We start from the raw sequence: 20,209 nt of genomic DNA on the forward strand, positions 1-20,209 counted from the left end.
GTGTCTCTGTCAGCGCTGAGCTGGGATTCGCGCTCTCGTCGGTCGAGCTGGCTGCCAGTCTCCGCCGCGGCGCCCTCTTTGCTTTTGCTGCTTGCGGCGCGAACGGGGCAAAACAAGCGGCTCTAAGACTCCCGCCCTTCGCCGTATTGCAAAGGCGGGCGCAGTTCTTTGTATATTCGGCCTGACACGTGGCTTTCGTGGTGCCAGAGGTCGGCGACGCGACGAACCTCGCGAGACAATTCTGCTGTACTGTTGCTTCCTTCGATGGCCGAGCTTGTGTTGTTGTTCGCTGCAAAATGATGCCTTGAAATGACAAAATAATGCGGGATTGCGCGTGACTGCTCAAGTGCGGGCGTCAAAACGCGTACTGCAAGTCGTGTCTATAAGTAGGTTACGCATGAATTGCACACTCAAAGAAAGCGTTTAATATAACTTTTCATTGTTACCTATACGTCAAACATGTGGAGAGATAAGCCTATCAACTCGCATTGACCCGAAACCCCTGTTATTTATTATTATTATTTTATTTTTTTGGACGATGATGAGGACGTTGAATGTCATTAACCAATTTTTATAATACAGTCCATTTTTACGTGTAGAGAAGCAATTCAAGAACCGAAGGGTATATTTTTAACTGCAAATGAAGTCTTTCCTTTCTCACAGCTCCTCGTAAGTGTCCTGTGGTAAATTAAATCCAGCTAGTAACATTTATGTTTACCATAAACTCTGGCATGTTTAGACATGTTTTGACTGGTGTCTTTGGGAAATACCACTCGCGAGAACAACTCGAGCACATTGTCTCGGCGGTAATATCTCGACGAAAAGTCATTTACTTAGTTGCTTGGTTGCTTAAGCATACTTTCGTTATAAGTTTGATATGAAACAATCCAACGAAGTACAACAATAAGCTTTTTTTATCGAGGCAGATGAACATGACATGCACAAGTAATAAACAACAACGTCAATAGCAATGCTAGAATAAGTTGCATTGCTATATCGAGATGCCACATGACAGCAATAAATCAATATAGCTTGACAGCCTTATTGGCCTGCAGTCTACAATATTTATGCATAATATAATGACCTCCATATCGACGACAATAAACGCATCCTATACTACCACTTTACATTAAGGTAAGAACTTATCTCAAGATTTACTGCTAGTGAATCAGATAGACAGACTTTCATGCTTCTTGAACTTTCGTAGTTCAAGAGGGGGAGTGTCCATCATTACTGCGGGCACAAAAAGAAAATCGTAACTGATTCTTCATTGATATTCGCGCAAAAGCAGTCTTATTTATTTATTTTTTATTTATTTATTTTTTGCGTTGAAGGGCCACTAAAGAGCAACACTCAGCTTACACTGATGAAGCATTCGTTCAGAATTTTCGTCAGTGTGGCGTCACAAGTTTTTCGCATTTGGGTCCTTGTGGCTGATTAAAGGTTCTTGAACCTAGCTAAGTTCGCTATTTGACGCTTTCAGAATGTAATGCAGTCCATATTTACCTGTAAAAATTTAACTAGGCGTCAGCAGACGTCGGCAAAATTCATGACGTCACGGCGAACTGGTCTGGAAACTTGGCGACCGCGTTAAAACCTGTCTGTCGCTTTTGCGTCTTTTCTGGCTTATAAATGCTATTCTTAGGACAAGAGTGTTTCTTTTTTTTTGACATTAAATGGTACTATGCTAAGACAGCTTAAATTATGTTCCTCTCAAATGTCCCCTTTATGGTCATTCACCAGTTGGTATTCCACTCTAGTGTCAAATTCAAAACACTGTTTGGTCTTCAGAGTAATTGATTCGCTACGATATTAGCGCTCCGGGGCTAAGCTTTTCATGGGTGGAATGAGGAAGTTTTCTTAATCAAATAGATGGTGGTTACTAGAAAGCAAAGGCTACCTTGACGGATAGTTTAGCAGACGCTTTCGTAATCGATATCGTTTACCCTTTTGTGCAAATCCTGCACAGTACGTTTTTGCAGACATAACACTGTTTCGCTGTTCTTGTAACTTTTGCAAGCGCAACGGTGTTTGGGAAACGCTAGTATTAGGGAATAACTCAGGCTTGGCGCAACAACATGCCCAGGCTGCAGAAGTTGAGAAATAATAGGGTATTGAGTGATAACGAAAATTTTATGAGAATAAACAAAACAATATATTTGTTCTTTTGCTGTAACTACAAGCACATTGACAGTGATCTTTATTTGAGTAATCAATGTCCCGTGCCAAGTTCGTTTTTGTCGGTTTTGTGGAGTGATTGCTCGCGCACTCCGATTAAAAGATAGCGCACCTGAGATAATCGCTACTGACTCACTAACTCAAGCACCTCATGTATTACCGTTCAGCGCAAGCATTTGTTGTAACACCATGATCCACTCTAAATATCTTCCAAATCATTTTTCATGCTTATCTTTAAATGACATAATTTTTCAGCTGCAAAAATGCCCCCCCCCCCCTCCGTCGGCCGATATAAAGGCTCCATTCTGACTATGAATTGTGGATCCTTAATTCTCAGGTCGTGTTTGAAGCGTTGATTAATGCAATGCTCATTTGGTTCCGCACTGGCGTAGTAAAATAGAGACCAAAATAAAGCTGCCACCACACAGCTACAAACAGTTGCTGGCATAATTCCAGATTTTTCAAATTTTAATCGAAGCTACAACAACCGTGGCGACGTTTCGTGCCCGATAATTCATATGCGTCAAAGTCCGGCTACGGCCTGAATGGATGTCGAAGGAATTTAGTCCGTAAAGAAAACAAAAATTTAAAAAAATGCTCTCGAAAGCAGAAAAGCAAAGGAAACAAGTTGCGGCTTTAGGCCGAAAAAGAGGCCGAAAGATGCCACCATCTTAAGTTTTGCGTCGGCGACGCGGTTATGCGACATGCATTAAGGAACAATTTGTAGACAGCTTAGAAAGCTTCCGCGCAACGCTTCCTCCTTTGATCTCAGCCAGAAAACTGGGATAAGGCGCCGGCGTAACGATCAGTCAACGTCCAACTCGGAATGAATTATCCGCCGGCAGCCTTTGACCCTCCGAAGCGAGGGAGACGCGCGATTAGGAGGGGAGCATCAAGAGCTGCGCATCGTACCCCGTGACCATAGCGCAGGCAGTGCTCGCGGACGGAAACGAGTTTTCTCTCGCAGCACCCTTGTCGACTGCTCAGCGCCGCTGGCCCGAGCGTTCTCGTCGCGGGATGCGCGTACGCGTACGAATCATTTGCCTTAGTTCGGCAGATAACGGGCGCTGCCCTTGGGCAGCCCCGCTTATCGCAGCCCCGGAACCTTTTCACACGCCAGACTATAACTGTAACACGAGGAGCTCCTCGCTGGCGCGTATATCTTTTTTTTATTATTTACAGAGTACCTACATCGCCATAAAGGCATTACGTAGGGGGGAACAAAATATAACCAGTAATACAGAGAAGCTTTCGGACAGATATACTGACAAACAGAATCACTACAATAGCTGTTAGAGAAAGGCATACAAGTAACGTGAAACAAGCAGGTTCCAAGATATATAACACATACATTTGTTTTTACAAGAGCGCCGTCACAGCATTGAATAGAATAGTTCGTTATTTGACACATTTACTATATCATTTGATAAACTGTTCCATTGTCTAATTGTTTGGGGGAAAAAGGAGTAGTAGAAAGTGTTTGTTCTGCAGTTATAGGCTGAGATCTTTTTGTTGTTATCACAGCGAGTCGATATATAATCTGGTTCCAGGAGATAGTTATAGCGATTAATACCTGTCTGATTATTATATATTCGGTGCAATAGTTTAAGCCTTAACTTCTGCCTACGCATATGTAGTAGATCCCATCCTAAAGTGGCCTTCATTTCGGAAACGCTAGAGTACGTGCTGTAATAATTGCAAACAAACCTTGCTGCTTGGTTCTGTAGTTTTTCCAGTCTATTAATGAGGTAATCTTGATATGGATCCCATATTACACAAGCATAATCAAGCATTGTTCTAACATGTAAGAAGTATAAAGTTTCTTTAACTTAGCGTGTTGCCTGTTTAAAATTTCTGCGAATAAAATGTAACATCCTGTTAGCTTTTGCTATGACAGTGTCAATCTGTTTATGCCGAGTGAGTCGGTAAAATAGACTCCTAAATACTTATATTCCGACTGTATGTCGATAAGCGTGCCATTGATGTTATATCGGTGCTGAAATTCGGATAATCTTCTGGAAAAACTTACGCTACTGCACTTTTTTATATTTAAATTCATGTTCCACTTTTTTACACCAGATCGCTACCTTATCTAAATCTGTTTGCAATGTATCTATGTCATCTTCAGTGGTAATTTCTCTGTAAATCACACAGTCATCCGCAAATAGTTTTATGGGTGATGTAATTAGTTCAACAATGTCATTTATGTAGATTAAAAATAGCAAGGGCCCCAGTACGCTTCCCTGAGGAACGCCCGAAGAAACAGTTATTGGTGAAGATGCAACGTTGTTTAGGACAACAGACTGGGTTCTTCCGTTTAGGTAGTTTCGTATCCAATTTTGAACGTTTTCGTTTATGTTTAATGCAGCAAGCTTTACATCTAGGAGCTTATGGGACACAATATCGAAAGCTTTTGAAAATCAATAAAAACCGCGTCTACCTGACTATTGTTATCAATGGTTTTAGATAAGAAGTGCTGGAATTCTATTAGTTGTGTGTTGCAGGAATAGCCTTTTCGGAATCCGTGCTGGGAAGGTGTAAAAAAAGTGTTTGAGTCAAGGAATGCAGATATGTTACTATATAAAATGTGTTCGAATATTTTGCAACATATTGACGTTAGTGAAATCGGTCTGTAGTTTGCTCTGAGTTTTCTATCGCCCGATTTAAAAACGGGTGTCACGCTTGCCGTTTTCCAATCTTGGGGGATGAGGCCTGTTTCAAGGGAAAGCTTATAAATGATCGTTAAATACGGAGAAATGATGCCATGACACTCTTTAAGGACTACTGGGGATATTCCATCAGGTCCAATTGCTTTTGTGTCATCTAAATGCCGTAATAAAGAGTCGACGCCATTAACATCAAATTCAATGTCTGGCATCATATCGCCTTGATTGGCGTTGTTCAAAAGCGAAGTCTCCCCAGCAGGTAATAGCGAAAACACAGATTGGAAGTACTTGTTGAAGCATTCCGCCCTCTGATAGTCCGACGTCACGGTTTTGCCGTCAACAGTTAGAGATGGTATCGATATGTCTTCTTTTCGATTTTGTTTTACATATTTCCAAAAAGATTTTGGGTTTTCTCTCAAGTCTTTGTTTAATTTAACAAAGAAGGTATCTTTGGCAGCTTTAATCGTTGCTTTCAATAGCTTATTTATCTCTTGCAAGCGTTTCTGATTTGCCAGACTGGTGTCGGCAGAAAATGTTTTATACGTTTGTCTTGCTTTCCTTATAAGTTTACGTATTTCTACGTTAAACCAAGGTTTTTGTTTTTTTCGTTGCCGCAGGTACCTGCATGGAACATGACTTTCGACTAGTTCAAGTATTTTATCCCGAAATGCTGACCACAAAGTTAACGGACAGCGTGCGTTTGACATATATTGGAAAGTAGGAAAGAAATTTTCAAGTTCGGTCCTGATAGCAGCATAGTCTCCTCTGTCGTAGCTGTACACTTTTCTTTGCGGAATTTGCGCCATCCGTACTCGCTGTATGTTAAGGTATATGGTATCGTATACACTGAAGATTTCGGGGCGCGACCCCGCCGGCCATACACGTATCACATGCACAAATAGCATTAAATAATCCCTAAGGAAGCCGGATGATGAAAGACAATGTGTTGTTTATTAAACGTAAATAAATAAATAAATAAATAAATAAATAAATAAATGAGAAAAGGAGGGAAATGACACTGTTGATCGTGCTGTAATTGTTTGGCTGCTCACACTTGAACGGCAGTTGGACCATTTTGCCAGGTAGTAGCGGTGCCAGTGTTGATGCTACAATTAGTGTTAGTGTGGCAGGATCAGTGGCGCGGTAAACGTGTGGTTAAAAATAATACGAAAAAAATGCTGGTATTTTTTTTGTTCTTGTTATCATGCCAAAAATAGTGTATACACTATTTCTGGCATGATAACAAGCAGTGTTAACACGTTACTTGTCCCACTATCATTATAAACACAATAACTATCACTATGAATACATTTCGGTAACCACGGAATCCCTTTAGTCGTTATAAGATTAGAAAACATTCAGATGCAAAATTCAATAAGTGTGAAAAGAGAACTACCGACAGAGTCCTAATTGTTCATAATTAAGGCTCTAATAATTCCTTACAACTTGGTTTCATCGAGAATTGTATTATTGCGCACAACGATCCGTATTCGTGATGTTTCTATTGGTAATTCACCGAAGTTTCCCCAACGAAAGCGGCATTCTATCTTGTATAGACAGTTTCCTTGACAGCTTTTGGTGACAGATAAAATATTTGTGACAGTCAAGGACATATCTCTTCCATGTCCTGCAGGAGAACATCGGGCTATGACATCCACCTACTCTGCATGAGAAGCTCTTTGTGTGGCCCGTACCAAATCGTAATTTATATATGACTGTTTTTGTGCTTTGGCGACCTTGATCGGACGTAGTTGAAAACTATGTAACCATCCTGACAGCCTTGGGCGCACAGAAATATCCGACAGGAGATTTTCACATCTCTCCCTTTGAAATTTTCTTGTCGGATATTTCTGTGCGCCTAAGGCTGTCAGAATGATTACACAGCTTTCACCTACGTCTTTTGTCATCGCATGTCTAGTTAGAGTTCCGTTGTCGGCCTGTATAAAATTTTGCAAGGCCCTAACGGTAAGAGTGTTACCAGCGCGACAAGAAAACACCTCAAAGGGTGCAAAAATTTTTACAGTGCCATGGTGTCGCATCGCGAGCCGGGCTTCTCGGTTCCGCGTGCGTAATCAGGTAAATTGAACGAATAAGTTGACGGCAGCTATTTTTACCTTAATGGCCATTTCAAAATGTAGAAACACGGAAGCAGACTTTTATGATCATTCCCTTGAACTTTCCCATATTAAAATGTGCCGTAAGATTTGTTGCTAATGAGTTAATTAATGTAATTCGTTTATTTGCTATGATTGTGGTTTCTTTTTTTGCAGATGATGTTTGCTGGGGCAGATAATTCATCTGTAGCAACGAAATTCGGGTAACTTTCGCAGGCTATATTTAAAAAAAAATGTGTTCGAAGTAAGGGGAGACGTACTCTGCATGGTGGTTCCATTTTTTGTTTCGTTTTTCTCCACTGATGGCGCATACCCATTGCGGGGGTTTGGCCAATATTCGGATGGTGTTAGAAAAAAAGGCTGTATTGTTACTGAAAGCAATAGGAATATTCAGGACGAAATAATTCAGGAATTCCGCATTAATTACTTGTCAATAAAATCGGTGTGAAGCAACTAAAAATTTTTGCACCGCTGAGCAAGCATCTCTATGACAGTGCCCAAGAGACACTCAACGCTTCTCGCTCAATGCGCCTTCTGGCGCAGTTTTGTTCTCTTTACTTCATTCTCCATGCTGCTTTTTTTTTCCCCGACTCCTTCACTTCTTGCCTTTTGTTTTACTTGTCTGTTCGGGCACCCAGCCAGTGGCACATACCTAGTTACACATCCCCAGTGGTTCAATTTGTCTATTCGTGCAGATATCCAGTGGCAAATACCGAGTGGCCTGCGTTGTTGTATAATCCCCACGACAGCAGAAGGCTGCAGTCAGCACCCGCAAAGGGGCGGAAGAGGTATAGACCCGCGAGAAGCCGTGGTGCTTTTAACACGTTAACGAGCACTGTATACCTTTAACCTGCTTTGTATACGCGTTCGAAATAAAACAGGATAGACCGCATATGCGGCCTTTCTTTCGGCACTAGCTCGGTGAACCGCCAAGAAAAGCACCAGGCAGAAAATCATCCTCTCGCAACAAATATTGGGCGTTATCCAAGAATCGGCCTCATGACATCAACTGCTTGCAGATACTGCCTCGGCAACCCCGTGCAACGCAAGCTTGTATAAACAATGCGGAAAAGTAGCGCTGTAGAACGAAATTTAGAAAGAGTGAGCCATCTACCAGCTCTCAAAATACACGTACAGCATGTAAAAACAAGAGCGTCGGAACGAACAGGCCAGGCAGACTTGTTCGGCTCCATTGCTGCGGTGTGGGAGCTCCAATCGATGTGGCACGTGATAAAAACGTACGTTAGCACAAAGGGGGTTGCGCAGCGCTGGTAGCACGTACTGTGGGTGGACAAAAAAATTGAAATATAGCGGACGACGGCGCAGCCAAATGTCGGCCAGCTATTGATCATTTCCTTGTCTCTGTCTTCATGCATAAAAAAAAAATTAAAGTCTGGGGTTTTACGTGCGAAAACCACAATCTGATTATGAGGCACGCCGTAGTGAGGGATTTCGGATTATTTCACCACCTGGAGTTCTTTAACGTGTACCCAATACACGGGCGTTCTTGCATTGCTCCCCAACCAAAATGCGGCCGCCGTGGCTGAAATTTGATCCCGCGATCTCGTGCTTAGCAGTGCAACGCCATAGCCACTAGGCCACCGCGGCGGGTTGTCTTCATGCATAACGTACGTTATACTATTGCTATAGTAAAAGTGTAAACTATCGCCCTTATAAGGGCTCCGAAGGCTATGAGCACCGTTGTACATGTCTTCGAAGAATTCTTTGACTCGGTGTCTTGTTAACGAGTCATGAGAAAATTATTTCATTTTCATTTCCCTAAAGACCTCACAATGGGCTGTTACGTAAGGGGTAATGCTAATTTTAATAGTATGAGGTTTTGTTATAGCCAAATACTTTATACTCCACGGCATGACAAAAGCTTGAAATTTCAGCCTATGCAGCTACGACTGCAGCCACGAAGGATGGCATGGCGTCAACTTGAAATTGAATCTGAAGTGGTCGTCGCGGTGAGCGCCTAGCTCTTGAACTCCCGGTGCGCGCTCGCGTACGCTTTCTGTAGGTACTGGAATACTCGTTGCTCTTGTTTGCCATGGTTTAATCAGCCCATACATCATCGGGCTCGTCGGCACCCTGACGGATTTTTAACTTCGGCTTTCGCGAGTCGCTGATAGAATTGCGCCTGGCCCGGGTTGCTCGCTATTTGCACTTAGCTTCTGTTCCCCATTTGTCCCTGACGCTGCCAAGCCTTTGCCTGCGCGCCCTGCTGCTCCGCACCTGTGAGTTCACTTCAGTCGCCTAACTTTGGAGGTCTTTGGGCATTTTAACCACTGTTAGCGGAGCTCACGGCTGACGACGAGATTGCCAGGTCGTCTTTGCATCCGTTGCGTGCGTTTTTTCGTGCTCTTGTGATTCCACAGCTCGCGCTTACGCTGCGTCATACGCATGCAGTAAAATGACAGCGGAAAAAACCAGGCGCTAGCGTTTGCTCTTTGGGCGTGCTGAGATATTATTACGCAACACATGCTCACCAGGCTTCGCTTCAGGCTGCGGATCAGTAGTACCGATTTTCCGCAAATGGTTATTACGTCCTATTGACCATATGATATGAACTTGCTCTTTCAGGCTGCGTCCAACAAGTTCCGCGCAGTGGTCGCAAACTATGTTCACCAGCGATGTCGCAGTGGCTGATAGGTCAGCGCCTCTCCGGCGGCGTGCTACACCATGAAGTATGTTGCTCGAATACGAAAGTGGAACAAATCTACTTGTATCTTCTGCGTAAACAGCGACGACGAATACCAATACTAACACGAAAGCTGGGGCCCTATAACGTAAAACTGTTCCAATATGTTTCTATTCCAATCTCTTGACGTCAAATTTGCGTAACCACCGACGCAAGCACCGGGCGGTCACCCGCAGGGTTGTCTGAACTGACCAATCAAACGCTCTCCTCGTTCATAGGAGGTCACTTTTGTTTGCTTGAAGAATGAATAGCATTGCCTACACTGAGCGGCTTGTCGTATCTAATTGGCTGACAAGAGGCGAGGAGAACGCTCAAGTGGAGAGGGATGCACTGGGGCAGAGCCAGTGCACTGAAAATCAATAACCGGATGAAGAGGGTGGTGCCGGCGTATGCGATTGGTCGGCTTTCCCTTACTTAGCTTGTGGTGGCTGGTCGAAAATCACGGCGGCATGCAACGGAAGCTTAAGAATGACGCTAAAACTGACCCTCAGCAAAGAAGAGTTGGCAGAAGTAGGTGGTAAACGTGCCGAAAGGGCTCGAAAACGTTACACGGCCACGCAAGAAGTTTTATTATGCGCAAATACGCGCATGCTCTCGGCAGGTGCGAGTAGCCAGCGTCTCAGCGATCGGCGGCAGCCATCTTTTATTCCTTTCGGAACGGGGCAGCCTGTGGCTATTCCGAAGAAAATTCAGTTTTGTTCGGCATATTAATGCATCTTTATCGCCTACACGTCACTTTGACGCGGTGAGTTTGTGCGGTTTTGTGACGTCGCGTGACAGGCAGGTGAAGTGGGTGCAGCCCGAAAACTTTTTACCAATAGCCGAGGGCTAATGGCGAAAAGGGGTCGAATCAGAAATAACTGTTTTTCTTTTTTCTGTGAAACCATGCATAACCAGTGTGTACACATCATATCAGATGGGGACGTATCGTGGTTTTCGTGACGTCGCGTGACAGACAGGTGAAGTGGGCGTGGTCGAAAAAAGTTTTTGACCAATCGTGGAAGGCTGATAGCAAAATTGGAATAGAAAAGTTTGGAATAGTTTTACTTTATAGCGCCCCTGGCCACAAGAACGAATCTGTGAGTGCGATATATATTTTCACATTTACAAGAAGCGATGAGGTGCTAATCAATGCTACTAAAGTACTCGTCGTTCCTCACTACCTTGCATGGTCCATGTGACAACTTGTACAGCGCCAACTTTCAAAATACCGCGTACTCAACCAGTCCAAGTCGCAGCGCTACATAAGCCTTCCGTTTGCTCGTGACACTATTGGAATACTCGCGAATTGAAGCTCTATGTTTTTAGCTTTGGTCTCCGTAGAGCTTGCTCTCAAAGCGTATGCGACAGACATGTAAACGAACACGTGATGTCACGTTTTCATCAAACTTACACGTATTTACTTCCTCCACCTGCCCCGCGACTTCCAGCATGGCGGAACCTTGTCAAACTTGTGCGGAACCGGCGTCGCATCCGGAGGCTTTTGCCGCATCACACCGGAACGAACGGCGACATCAGAGCACGAGCGCGTCTTCCCGGTCATCCCCCCTACGCTCCCTTGCTGTGCATGAGGAACGTCGCAGGCTTAGCCCTTTCGTGGCGAGCGAGGAGTTTTCGAAACGACAGCGAAGCAGTGTGACTGCCGTCTTTATCATAAGCTCGTCGCGGGCTAGTGTACACGCGAGGCGTAACGACTCTTCGCGCGATATTATTCAAGGCTGTTTTCGTGCTTCAGGAGAGTCAGCAGGAAAGCAGAGCGAGGGCAAGAAGAAGAAAAGAAGTTACCAGCGAGACTGGAGTGAAAAGCGCCTTCGAAATCGTGCAAGATCGGCTATCTTCTCTCGTCGCCTTCTACTGCACTCACGCATTGGCCGCCAGATTAGAGGAGAAAGATGGGATAACTAAATGGAGGCCGCTGATAGGATCTGCTAATCCGACTATATATGTATTTTTTTTCTTTCTCAGAGTTTTTTCGTCGAGTCCGAGCAGCCATACGGTGCCGTTTCGGATTTGCTCTTCCCAATACATCTACTGGTGCCGCATTTCTTGGAAACCCCTCGCGGTGAGCGGATCGCGCTGGAGCGGAGGGGCAGAGGAGAAGAGCAGGTTATTCCGGCGGCGGCAGCGGCGCTACGCAGGCAGCCGCCGCGGATTCACGGATCAAAGACCACTGCAGGCTGTGGTGCGTCGCAGAGGCAAAAGCACGCTCGGGGCCGGAAGACGAATTTAGCGGCTATTTCCATCCGTCATTACCCCGTTCCTAATGACTTGAGTAAACACCGCGACTGCTCACAGCCATTGCCCTTCGGGCACTCTGCGCGAAAAACAAAGGCGCGCACTTGTGCGCCAATGGATACAGAAATAAACCGGGCGGAGAGACAATGGATGGGCTCGCAATGCTCAATGACTTTCGGCGGATCGCGAGGCATGCCCGAGCGGCGGCGCGCCCTGAATGCCAGAGATCACTGTCGGGGCCGGGGAGCGCGTCCCATGCTAATTTGTGGCCCATCCGAAAGTCTCGGACCGCCGGCTTCCGTAGCGCATCTGCTCACTCACTATCGTTCGACAACGAAGAACACAGTTTGTGTATGCGTTCGAGAGAAACGACAGCTGAATATGACACCGACTCTATCGCGCAGAAAATTTAATCTTCAGTTTAGTTTTACCTATATGGCCGGAACACGGAAAACATACAGTTATATTTTCTGCGTTAGATATTTTCCGTGCTTGTATAGACCTAGACAAGCAGGAAACACGACATTTCCTTGCTCGTCCACTGTATTGTGCAAACACTCAGTAAACAAAGTTTCATTTGTAAACTAAAATTTACATTACGGTGTAAGCACCTAGTCTGTGCGAACGTTCTACGCAAGACAGTGTAGTGATCGAGCGACAGGTGACGTCCGCTTGCGCGCTCTCCTGCACCGAGGCCTGAGTAGAGCGTTCTATATTATTATTTCTTTTTAAAAAAGGCAGTGACAGTTCGACAAATCTTTTTCTAATAACAGGCTACTTTAGGCGGAAAACTATAGCACCAAGATGCTTTATGAATGCATCTCTCCGCAGGACACCCAAGACCTCTCTCGAGTTGATGAACTCCGAATGAGATTTAAAAGAAGGTTAAAGCTGATACACGTCTATTATATGCCTACCATATCCGTAGTCAGTGAAACCGCGTCTAAATCGATGTGTAATCCAACTGTGTACTAAACTTTTTGTATGGCACGTATTTATTCCCCCCCCCCCCCCGCGCGAACCGTGTGTTTTACTAAAGGGCCCAATGGCAATTGAAGGACGCTTTTATGTAGAATCCAGACATTATCGGTATTCAAACCAACGTAAGCGTTCAATAATCTGCACAGACTGCAATGAAGTGGACGATGTGTGTATAGCATTATGCGACATCTTGCACTGTCGATGCTTCAGTGCATGGAGGAAGATATTAATTGACGAACTATAGAGACGGTAAAATAAGTTGTCGCGTCGTGTTCTAGCACTTTCACGCCTGTGTGAACTCAAGGACGAGAGGTATACCGCGTGTTGTGGAGAGAGAAATAGCGGAGGCTGACTGCCATTTGAAATCTTTTAAACAAGTGAGTGCACCTGCTAAGCGGACTCTCCCGTCTTCATTGTGCTATAATGCGTTGTGCTATAAGTATGCCTTCATACTGCGAGCTATTCAGTGGAAAAGTCTATAAAAATAACTTTGCTTTAATAATCAGAAGCTGCCTATCGACGGATGGCTTGTCCTGGCTATATAACTAAACCAATCGTGTTAGTACCGTTTCCGTCGGCAGTCCAGCGTGGACGAAATAACCAACTGGATGTAAAATCGAACCAACTGCCTCACAAGCACCGGAGTCCCACGTCAAAATTTGATCATGGTGCCCTGCCCTTTATTTCTGCCTTTGATTTCTCAAGTCGGGGAATGAAGTTATCGGGACTGACTTACCGGCAAACACCGCCTGTAACAACAGCGCAACGAGCGTCCCCCACTTCTTTCGTTTCTTATGTAGTGTATTTTGCTGTAATAAGCAGTTGGGAGTTGAGATGACCGATGTGTCTGGGTATCCTCGTAACATCAGTGCTCATCGTAACTTCACGGCTCCTTGTAACATCATGCTCAAGGCCTCGGAAACGAAAATACAGAAGAAAAAAGGTTGGTGGTTTCGAAGAAAAAATACGTGGTTTCGAACCAAGAACCCCGTGCATCTGAAGAGGGTGCTCTACCACTACACCACAACCGCGTTTTCGTACCTTCAAAACATGAAAAACAAAACCGAGAATACCATACTACAGAGAAAACATCGCTATATTCTCACTCCCTACTCGGGTAAGCGCGCATGTGAGTCCAAAAAGCGCATTCAATCTGTTGAATGTTCGTGCGCATGCAGCATGTACACTTTTCCCATAACCTACAGTTGAATTTGCCGTGAATAAAATTCGCGTTAATGGGCTTGCTCTCCCAGTTCACAAAATAGTTTTAACGTACCACATTTATGATAACATCTGAAAATGTAAAATTCCTTTTTTCTTGGTTGAATTAACTCTTGAAAGTACCCAAGGGCAAAGCGAGCAAGCAACACTCCTGCTCCTTGTCTTCTCCCATCTTGAAATGGAAAAAAATAGTGACTCGCCATCCCGGCTTTGTGAAAGTGGATGTCCCGTGAAGCTGTTGCAAAACCGTCACTACATCTGCGGAGGGGGGTATGCAATGCTTTATTGATGGTTCGGATGCTTGTTTTGAACATGTTCTTTTTTGAAATATATGCCGTTCTGTGTGTTGTATGGGTGATTTCAGTGAATCTGTGGACTTCGCTTCACTTTTCAGGGCGCTTGTAGCCTCTCTCTACATTACGAGGGGAATGAGCCATAGAATTTTTTCTTGTTTAGGAGAGTATGAGCCATTAATGCTGATGACAATTTTTATCCTCGGATGTCAAAAATGCCAATCACCCAGAGGCTAACAGCTTCGCTGTAAAAGAATGCTTCTAACCTTACTGCGCTCTACGATATCTCCTAATGGGTCACATTAAAGGTAGTACAACATAAAGTTATTTCTTTATTTATCTATATTATGCCTCAACATTCACGTGGGCCGATCAGATAATGAACAGCGCATCTTCGTTATATTCTTCCTTCCAATAGTCCCTGGACCAGGTGACTGCCAGGTCCGTGAGGCAGCCATATGAAATTGGATCGTTCTCAAGGTAGCTCAATGTATTTGAAATCGTTTTATACCTCCAAATTTATCCATGCAATATTTAAGATTGCTCTTCGCTTGTCACTTCCCGTTAGTTGGGCTACAACCAGCAAATCCACGGCTGCGATACAGCAGCACTGCACTGTATTGTCCGCAAAAGAGAAAAAAAGAAGGTGGGGGAATAAAGAAAGCAAGAAAGAAAGAGTTGCGTTATAATTTTACTTTCCTAGATCACAAGATGGCTCTAATAGGGCACACTTAATGTAGCATCAGAAAATTTGAAATTGCTTTTGTTATTGAAATTAAACCTTTAAAGCATTTTCAAACGAGCAAATGTGCTACGCCATCAAACGAAGAGTTCCGAAGGGTACTAGCCATTGCTTCTCAGATTTACGACACCAAAATGTAGGTGGCCTCGGTGCTCACGTCCGAGCTCCCATGTCCTTGAATCTTAAGTACACCGTAGGCTTGCCTTTAAACTGATGTCTCCACACGAAAAATCTACGGCTGACATGTCCCTCCTGTGTGTTCGGTTGTCGAGACGTACTATGCCTTTGGAAGGGTTGTTCCTGACTCAAGCATTTCACGGACGGGAGAACTGCAAGTTTCACTTATGTCATCAGTAACCTGAACCACCACTTGGGATAAACTGCCTGCTTCTAAGCGCCCGATGTGATAACATTTTCTCAGCAGTGCACGATGTCGTTCAAGTGGAGAACAATTTTGAGCATTGCTTATGTAAACATTGTTCCGCTGTATGACTGGGGCTGCTAAGTCACGTGAAGGGGTACACTGCAGTAGTGCTGCCTATAGCCTAGTCATTGGCTCGACGACGCTGAGTCTCTGTGTGTGTATGTACCTCTCTTTTTTTTTTCTTGACTTGGAAGAAATGATCGTGCCAGCCCTCCCTGCTCCACTGATTATCTGGTAGGTGCTCTAACTTCGTGTGATACAATAGTTCGATTGCAGCGCTGTAAGTTATATGCTTTTATATTGTAGCGCAAAATTCGTCTTGGAAATGCAATTGGTGGCTTGTTTGTCGCGGCCGGTGGCAGGATCCGGTGACGGGGTCATGTCCTTACCTTTGTACCAAAACAAACGAGATTCAGTTCGTGACATATCTTTTTTCTTTAAGGAAATAAAATTATAACGGTTTCCAGCTCTAGTAATTGCTTACGCTACTTAAAGACATTAACAGAGACTCAACGTGGTACCCCCCCCCCCCCCCAATCTACCTTTAGTGCTTAAAAAAAAAAAACATGTTCACTCTAAAAAAAAGTTATACCCTTTGGGGCGTATCTTGTTCCGCGACACTAATCGTCATCTGTCTTCGTTGCGTTTCCTTTCTTGAAAGCTCTGAGCTCGCTACTTTCCTGTCAAGAATGCTACATCGCGGGGATAACGCGCATGCCGTTCCTAACCTGGAAGTACCGGGCACGCAGCAGAAAGGCAAGGCACGCAAGACAGATGACGATCATTCTTTGGGAACTAGGTAAACTACAGAGACTACAATCTTTTCTCAGAATGTACGGTGGAAAAATGCTGATTAGACTTTGGTATGACCATAATTTGCCATCAAGAAATAGCAGGTCCCAAAATCGATCATACTTTGCGGTTCTAAGGTACTCTGTTTTCGTGCTTTCTTCTTTAACAAGGTTGCTGTTGCTGTTGTTGTTGAAGTTATTATTATTATTATCCAACACTCTGATAATTTACAGAGGCCTCCTTCCGAGTTACAATAAAAAATGACCGTTCGTTTCGTCACCGGGCTCAATGGTCACACCGAGAGGAGAACGGGCGAAATGTACCTGTTCGTGAGTGTCTACGCACGTCTCTGAGTGAGTGAGCGAGTGAGTGAGTGAGTGAGGAAACACACACGCCATCTTCGGCTAAGAGCGCCAGAGAGACAGAGGCCGCGTTCGGACGGCGCTCTCTCGCGGGAGTCACTCTGCGCGCCCCCACGGGCGCGTTCGTGCAAAAGCAGGGCCAGTGTCTCCGACGTCGGCGGGGCTTTCTTTCCTCCGACCTGCAGCATGCAACGGCGGCAGCATTCCGTAAGAAGAGCAGCGGTACACGGCGACGCAACAAAAGGCGGCAGCGACGAAGCAAACAGGTATACCGCGTCAGCAACGAAAATGCGAAAGGACGCGTCAGCGCTGTCAACTGGCATGGAATGTGCAGGTGTCTCCGCGGCGGGGGATCCGCCGCGTGGTCGGCGGCGATGCCGGCTACCGGGGCCGAAATCTGCCATTTTTTGTTCTGCCGCGTGCGTTGTTGCACCACGCGCGCGGCATGCAGGGAAGGCTCCCGCTTTGTCTCGTTTTGGCTCGGCCTGAGCGCCCGGTAGCCAATATTTCACCGGCCGCGTTAGCGGATAAAATCAAGCATGCATTCCTGCACATACATACCGGCGTTCGAGCACCCGACAACAGATCCCCGATCGGGTGTCGTCGAGGCGCTTACGTGCTGCGCCTGGCGCGCTGCGTCTTGCATATGCAAACCGACAGCCTTGCGTGAAATACTCCAGCGCTGACGCACAAACAGCTATCTGCCGGCATTTCTTTCTTTTTCTGTTTATTTCCTCTGCTGGGCAGAAATCGACCTCTTAACGAAGTTCCTTTGTCGGACAGAACAATCCTGCAATTCATTGGCGCATGAGAAAGGCAAAAATAGCCTTTCTTATGCTAGGCACTGCTACTTCACTCATGCAGTGTAACTTATAAATACTGATGAAAGATAACATAACTTTGCATTTATTTAGTCCCTGTTTTTCAGTTGTCAACATATCGGTGCCGTTGCTACAAGTGAATAGTTTAATTCAGAGGTTCCCAGATAGCAGTTGCAACGAAGGCTAAAACCATAAACTACACACACACACACACACACACACACACACACACACACACACACACACACACACACACACACACACACACACACACACACACACACACACATATATATATATATATATATATATATATATATATATATATATATATATATATATATATATATATATATATATTGTTACGAATGATGTTTATTTACAGGGTGAAACGGTGAAACGAGGTCCGAGAGGGAAGCTACAGGCCAGGCCCAGCCGGCGCAGAGTACCGCGAGGTCACGCGCGCACACTCTACTTCGTCTTTCTCTGCCTCAGCCGCAGCCGCGCAGTGCTGCGACATTTTCCCCGGGGGCAGACGAAGCTCGCCGAGCGAGTTAAAGGGACCTGTGATGGCACTGCTTGAGTCTGGCCACGTGAACAACTTGCGTCGCCCGTGAACGCCGATTACTTGCCGTCACTTTGGCGACGACATAGTTCACATCGCTCAAGCGGTTGAGTATAACGAATGGTCCGATGTAAGTGGCGAGAAACTTGCGGTACAATCCCTTTTTGCGAACAGGTGTCCACAACCAAACATAATCACCGGGAGTAAAACTGACGGGGAGATGCCGCGCATCATAGCGAATCTTGCTGTTGCCTTGTGAGGACAACGTCCTAAGATGCGCCAGTCGACGTGCTTCCTCAGCACGACACAGAGTTTGGGCGATGGAAGGATCCTGTTGGCACGATAAAGGTAGAATAGTGTCCAGAAAGCTCTGGGGTGCGCGGGCGTACAGCAAAAAGAACGGCGCATATCCAATAACTTCGTGCTTGGCACTATTGTACGCGTACGTTACAAAAGGTAAGACGGCGTCCCAATTCTTGTGGTCAGCAGCGACATACATTGATAACATGTTGGTAAGGGTTCGATTCGTCCGCTCCGTGAGGCCATTGGTTTGCGGGTGGTAAGGAGTGGCATGACGATATGCAGAACCACAAAGCCGCAAAAGTTCTTCAACGACGTCGGCGGTGAATTGCCGTCCACGGTCACTGATGACAACACGGGGAGCGCCGTGACGGAGTATGACGTGATGCAACAAAAATGAAGAGACATCTGCTGCAGTGGCAGATGGAAGTGCCGCCGTTTCCGTGTAGCGAGTAAGATAATCTACGCATACTATAATCCAGCGGTAGCCAGCTGACGTCTTTGGGAGCGGGCCAAGCAAGTCGATGCCCACTTTTTCAAAGGGTAACGTCGGTGGCTTAACTGGTTGTAAATAGCCTGCTGGGGCCGTCGTCGTTTGCTTGTGGCGCTGGCAAACAGTACAGCTGGCGACATACTGTTTCGTTGTTTTCCAGAGCTTGGGCCAGAAGAATCTCTGTCTAAGTCGGTGTAGTGTGCGTGTAAAGCCAAGGTGCCCGGACGTGATATCGTCATGCATACAACGAAGGACAGCCGACCGCAGGTTTTCGGGCACAACTAGAAGCAATGGGGGACCATCAGCGGAGTAATTTTTTTTGTACAGCAAACCATTACGAAAAGTAAACGGTGTTGTTCCTGCTGGCTCACGTGCAGCTGCCCATAGGGATTTCAAGGTAGGGTCGCAACGTTGCTCGCTCTCGAAGGTACGCAGGTCTGTAAAGTCGGAAGAGATGGAAACTAGGTAGTCGTCGAAGTCATCATCCTCAGCTTTAGTGTGCGGCGAAGGGAGATGGGATAGGCAATCAGCATCCGTGTGACAGCGTCCGCTCTTGTAGTTAACGGAGAAGCTGTACTCTTGAAGGCGCAAAGCCCAGCGGGCCAACCGGCCAGACGGGTCACGCAGCCCAACCAGCCAACAGAGTGAATGATGGTCAGTCACTATCGTGAATGCGCGGCCATGTAGATAGGGACGGAACTTCTGAATGGCGAAGACGACTGCTAGGCACTCGAGTTCAGTAACAGTGTAGTTTGTCTCCGCTTTTGTAAGTGTCCGACTAGCGTAGGCAATGACATGCTCACGGCCATCGCAGAGTTGAACAAGCACAGCACCAACACCCGCACCGCTGGCGTCAGTGTGCAGCTCAGTTGACGCCTCCGGATCAAAATGCCGCAGTACCGGTCCAGAAGTCAACAAAAATTTCAGCTGTTGAAACGCCGACTCGCAGTCAGCAGTCCACAAGTATGGGGTGTCTTTGTGAAGGAGAGACGTGAGGGGAGAGGCAAGCTGTGCGAAATTCTTGATAAAACGTCGGAAATATGAACAGAGGCCCAAAAAGCTTCGCAGATCTTTCACCGTTTGTGGCTGTTGGAAGTCGCGAACCGCTGCTATCCTTTCAGGGTCTGGTCGTATGCCGTCTTTGTCGACCAGAAAGCCTAGTACGAGGGCTTGACGCTCACCGAAATGACATTTCTTCGAGTTTAAAATAAGGCCAGCTTGCTGAATACAGTCAAGAACGATCGACAGGCGCTGATTGTGCTCGTGAAATGTCCGGCCGTAGATAATGACGTCGTCTAAATAGCACATGCAAATTTCC

This window comes from Dermacentor variabilis, chromosome 1 (genome assembly GCF_050947875.1).
Source record: "Dermacentor variabilis isolate Ectoservices chromosome 1, ASM5094787v1, whole genome shotgun sequence".
Classification (NCBI taxonomy): domain Eukaryota; kingdom Metazoa; phylum Arthropoda; class Arachnida; order Ixodida; family Ixodidae; genus Dermacentor; species Dermacentor variabilis.